The 6,000-nt window shown below is 36.5% G+C and overlaps 1 long non-coding RNA gene across 7 annotated transcripts; it reads left to right on the top strand.

The window, feature by feature from the left end:
• LOC112194701 lies at nucleotides 1-2,953 on the top strand. Of its 7 annotated transcripts, none has more exons than XR_005808641.1 (8): nucleotides 1-122; nucleotides 233-339; nucleotides 541-579; nucleotides 808-889; nucleotides 1,471-1,707; nucleotides 1,938-2,067; nucleotides 2,189-2,237; nucleotides 2,608-2,953. It is a non-coding gene; the product is annotated as an uncharacterized LOC112194701 (long non-coding RNA). The 7 variants fall into 7 exon arrangements; XR_005808647.1 differs by having other exon boundaries at nucleotides 2,560-2,953; XR_005808645.1 differs by having other exon boundaries at nucleotides 2,160-2,237.
• Nucleotides 2,954-6,000: the final 3,047 nt, after the last annotated feature.

Here is a 6,000-nt window from a genome sequence, read left to right as displayed (position 1 = left end):
TATAAAAAGCAACGAGATATTATTATGAACCGAGCCACCAAGATCAATGGCGAAAATAGCTTGGTACGGTGTTTGTGAATGGGGAGCTGTTGGTTTCTCTCTTCCTCCCTTCTGCCCAAAAGGTAATCTTCGGTGACTTCCTCTTCCTTCTTAATCTGGTGTTCCAATGATTGATTACTGAGCTGTTTTGTTGTTGTATCTTTGATGCTCGGGTTGGACTTTGGACTGAAAGTGAGTAAGAGAGAAAGGTCAGTCTCTTTCTCATCGGATTGGTTTCAGGCAGACGAATAATACGATTAAGGAAAAGATTTGAACACCAAATTGTCTGGCAATGGTAAGGTAAGCTTAATTGGTGGTCTAAAGGTAGTGGTTGAGTTTTATTAGTTTGGATTTTGAGTGATAAAAGGATGAATCAGTTTGGGTTTGTCTTCGACGATATCCGATTTGTCCTTTTTATGGGTTTGGTTTTGATTTTGTTTTCTGTCTCCGTTGGTTTTGAACTAATTGGGGTTTTGATTTTTTTTTTTTTTTTTGTGTTAGAGTGCGATATGTTTCAGTAGTTGATTGGACTGGTTTGAGGTGAGTTGCTTGCTAATTTCAGTTTGATTTTTTTGATTAGATTTTCAGCTAAAGTGATAGTCTTTGGCCATTTGAAAATTCATGGTCTTACTTTCTTCTTTTATTGTTGTTGTTGGAAGTATCTGGAGCTCTGAAGCCTGCGTTATCGGTTTAATTTAGTTTAAGCGTATTGGATTTTGTTAACGATTGTGTATCTGATTTGAAGAATGCTTTAATGATTGGAAACAGATCTAGTGAGAATATACCTGTGCTGCATATGTGACATTCAGAGATGCTTATGCTCTAGCTTGAAACTGTTATTTTGCTCAGTGTAAGTTGCTGGTCTCTCTACCACTATGCTCTATTTGAAGATATTATTTTTTGGGAAGTGGAGGTGTACGTCAAAACTCAAAGTGTGCAGATATATTTCGTTAAAATAGAGCAACTTTTGGGAGTCAAAATATTAAGTTGCTTATGCTCTTAATGGTGGCATTGACACTTCCCAAATATGCAGATATATTTCATTAAAATAGAGCAACTACCAAACTATATTCTAAAATAATATAATGAAGGAAGATTGGTTCAAGAACATGGACATTACTTTCAATTTTGTTTTGTACTGGAAAGAAGCTATCATTACTAATCATCAATCAGTATTTCAAAGTTTTGGTATGCAATTCACCTCCTAAGATAACTATTACATTTTTTTTTTATTGTTGATCATGAGCTACAAAAAAAAAAATTATGCTTTATCTATTGCATTAGGCAGATATAGGTGGTGTAATATATTCTTACTTATATGTTGTTTCACTAAGAATATACTTATAGCATCTGCTATAAATACATAATTTGTAAGCAGTAATCTTACAACATCTCCATTATCTCTCAATTTTTCCAACTTTTTCTTTACAGATATGAAAAAGTTCGACACTTGAATACTCATATTGGTCAACCTCACTTTAGTCTTCCTACGTTTCTATCTATTCTTGTGCTGCATGAAGTGACTCCAGGTAATTGTGGATACTAATGGTTTATTTTATTTTATTTATGATGGTAACCTCTTGCACAATTTCCTTTGCCATGTCTTGAAGTCGGATATCTTATTGCACCGCCAGAAGGAAACCAATTGGACCTCAGAGTGATTGGAAGGTACACAATGGAAAAATTATTTGCAACAGCAACAAGTATATTTCATTTTCAATTTCTCATTCACAGTATTTTTTCATATGTTGGAGTCTTTTTTGAGTTGACTGTGCAGAGCTCATATTTGTGTCTTTTTTTCATATAGCACCTGAAACCATCGCATCTCAGCTTTGATATATTGCCTTATTGTTGATCTCCATTTCATCTTATTTTACTTTCCTTGGCTTCTATGACAGCTGAATAATAATATCCATGTATCCAAGAAGGAGCACAAAAGCAAAAAAATTCAGCCAGGAATCTCTGATATAGTTGAATTTCCAAAAAATTGCTGGATGCTTACAGAGGTTAAAAAGCTCACAGAAGCAGGTTGGGAACATTTATTTAATTTGAGAAGTATACAATGTTTGGAGACAAAGTCAATTGTTGTGGTATTTCAATAAACTACAGAATATTTGCAGGCATTTCAACTCTGACCATCCCTGTGCAGTTCTAAGCAAACAAAATGGATTCAATTTGGATAAACTTTGCACTCAAAGGTCAGCCTCTTATAATTGATACAATTCTGCTCAACTTAATGACTTATAGTTGAACATGATTGAATCTATCTGTGCTTTTTGTCTTAATGGACTGCCTAAATTGATTAGTAAGTCACTAAGTTGGCCAACCTTCGATCTAAATACCTACTAATCAGAATATTGTTCTTCTCTACAACCCAATCAAACTAAACTAAGTAGTTATCAATGTTTCCTTTCAACTTATTTGTTTTAGGATATTTAAACTAAACTCATCAAACATGCTACTGTCTTTTTACCTTTTTATTAGCTGCTAAATTTACAAGAGTTTTCTCTTTGTTTCTAGCATCAACTGATGACCAAAGCAATGTTCATTTCTGTTCTGTTTGTCTAGAAGAAGTGTTAGAGCCAAGATTGGGAAGCTACGGTTCAATGTTGTCAGCAAGCTCTTTATCATTTCCACTTTGAGTTTTGACGTACACCTCCACATTTGGTTCATGAGCCGTGTTCTGTGTAGATATTGGTAGAGAGAGATCTGGTGAATATACATGTGCTGCATATTTCGTTAAAGTTGCTCCATATGTGACATTAAGAGAATATAATATTTTGACTCCCAAAAGTTGCTCTATTTTAACAAAATATATCTGCATACTTGCATGGGTTCAGATATTATTTTTGCAATCTGTAAAATAATAACAGCTTCAGTTACATTACATATCTAGCAAGAAAATAAACCGATATTTCATGAATTATATTGCTACTTACCTGCAGCAAAGCGCGGGCAACTTTTCTAATATATTACTATATCAGGTCCAAAGTCAAAAGAGAAGAAAAGTCTACGGCCTTTAGGCCTTACAAATTAAATAAGCAAATAATACTTTATGCATGAAAGATGATTCAAATTATTGGATATGACATTAGTACAACCAACTCTTAAGGATCTAATTAGGAACAAGGTGATGGTTGTGATTGCATGCACTGCTCACTGCTGAATAAGGTCGTGGTGGCAGTGTGACCGCGGCAGTGGAGACAGTGAAAAATGAACTAGTATGTTGCTTTTCGGTGATATGTGGTGGTGGTGATCTAATTGTTGGACCCTTTCCGACACCATTTTCCTTCCATGGCCAAACATTCATGATCGTCCTCAACCATGTCATTGCAGTGCGACAGTAGAAGTCGCCCATAAATCAACAACAAATTACATGGCAAACTAGGTTCCATATCCATTTTCATGTTGTTAAGTCATGAGATCTCAGTACTGTTTTTATAGTGATACATAAACTGATGATTTCATCTTCAAGACTACCTTAAATTTTGTTTGACACGTAGCTAAAAATCAGGATCACTGCCCATTATATTGACGAATCCACCGTCTGCTACTGCCACTGCGCACTGGCTATATATATATATATATATATTCACACTACAGTTTATATATAAAACATCACACAACTACATATGGATTAATTTTTATAGAGGCATGAATACATGAACCTTTTCTTGTCGGTCAAAGATATGAATACATGGTTGTCGTTGCAACTATGTAGCCATGCACGGTCCACCGGCGGCCAGGTTTATTTGATTTACAACTGAAAATTTAAAATATGATAACCACAGGAACAACAGAAATATGTTTAACCACCTATTCACTCATTGATGTAGGGGATGACAAGTATATCTAAAAATGATATAAACAAAGTATAAATCACAAAAGTAAACAAACATGGGATATACTAATGAAGAAGATCTAAGATCATGGCTGTGGTGGAGGCGGTGGTGGTCGTGGCGGTGGTGATTTGAAATGAACTGGAGCACCGGGTTTTGGTGGTGGTGGTGGTGATCTACTGCTAACCTTGATTGAAACCACTTTTAGCTTATTCATGGAATGGCTGGAAAAACCTTCAGATGTTTTTCCAATGGAATGGCTGTAACAAGAGTAGTGCGATAGCAGTAGTCCACAAATTAACAAGAAACTTAGCAAACTGGGATTGGCTTTCATTTTTGTGGTATAGGACCTTAACATGCAATTTTAATTGGGGTGGAACGACCATATTGATCATATCTGATGAGCTTACTCTGTATTTATAACCAACTATTGATCATCAATCAATCGGTGAGTACGTAATATAGAGATAGAGGGATGAAGACTTTGACAATGACTATCTTTCTGACGAAATACCATCTTCTTTTCTTTGTATATTGTTGACTAACTCAGGAAATATTTATCTGGGGGAAAAACTACCCAAAGTCCAAATTCTTGGTGAAGGATTAGTACGTATTGCCTCATATATTCCTTACATAAAATTATTCTTTTTTTCTTTTGTGTTGAAAGTTGAAACGGGGAGAAATGGTCCGAAAAGGAAGAGGGTTATATATCAAAATATGACGGATGTAGTACAGAACTGGTCCAAAAAAATTAGGATACTAAGCGTGTAGGTAAATTGAAAGAGAGATAGTTCGAGATTCAAACATCATTTTTCCTAGCAATTCTGGTGATGAGGCAGATGAGCTACAGGATATAAGGACTGCATTCAGTCCGTTACAAAAGAGAGAATGGACGCGTGAAACATAAAACCCTAGTAGAATGACCTATATATACACACATGATTATTGTCCCAAAAGAAAATTTCTGTTTAATTGGCTTGCTAGATGCTACCGCTAGATTCTGAGAACTGAGACCAAAGAGGAGTAGGTGATACTCGAAACAATAATAAAGTCCGAGGCAAAAGGGTAGATGAACGTTAAAATCACATCCACTGTGCCATTCAATCCAGCTATGGACAAGTCAAGTTGATTGCATTAAAAGGCCTGTGGGATGGTGCAGCATCAGTGATTCATTGATAGATAAAAATTCATAGACTATGCCGGAGCCGCCCTAATATCTGCTAGTCTATTACCGACTATTAGTTCAAATTTACTGTAAAAAATGGTATAGGAATCATAAGATCGATTCAGAACGAACTCAAGGTGAAATATAATACAAGGAAACACGTCTTGAACGATTCTATATATGAATAGGTAGCAAATAACTGCGCATGATGTGGATACACCATAAACAGATACTATATATAAACGTACATCGATCCTTGTCATCTCAAGGTGGGATTGGCATAGATGGTGGTGGTGGTGTTGATGGAGACAATGGAAATGGCGGCGGCGGCGGTGGTATTAAAGATGATGGAGACTGCAATTGAGGCGGCGGTGGAGACGGCAATGCTGGTGGTGATGGAGACGGGAATGGTGGTGGTGATGGAGGCGGGAATGGTGGTGGTGGTGGAGGTGGAGGTGATGAAAATGGCAGTGGCAATGAAGATGATGGAGGAGGAGGAGGACAAGAGATATCCCTCCTCTTGAAATTTCGACGTTTATTGAACGTAGGAGCAGGCGGCGGAGATCCTGTGGGAAACCTATTGGGCAGCAACACATGTAGAGAAGCTGCTGCAGAGGCCTTGTCTCCATCCCTAAAACCCGATACAGCTGCTAGTTCCAGAATCAACACTACTAAAGTAGTCATAAACAAAAATGAAACTATCTTGACACCCATTTCAGTCTCAAATTCTTAGCTGTTGTTCTGCTTTTTGTTGTTACAGGATCTTCACTCTATAGTGTATTTTATATCTCTGGTTTCATATATATACACGAGACCGTATTTGTATTTATGGCGAGTAGTTAAGGGGATGCATATAAGATTACCCTAAAAGCATATGTTATGAATTAGATTATTTTGACATGTAGAACGGAAACATGAAAGGGTTTCACTCACGTTGATCTCCCCTAAGAAAAATGA

The sequence above is a fragment of the Rosa chinensis genome, chromosome 3 (genome assembly GCF_002994745.2).
Source record: "Rosa chinensis cultivar Old Blush chromosome 3, RchiOBHm-V2, whole genome shotgun sequence".
Lineage (NCBI taxonomy): Eukaryota > Viridiplantae > Streptophyta > Magnoliopsida > Rosales > Rosaceae > Rosa > Rosa chinensis.
Note: the sequence above shows the minus strand (reverse complement) of the source record. Positions and strands in the feature narration are given on the sequence as shown.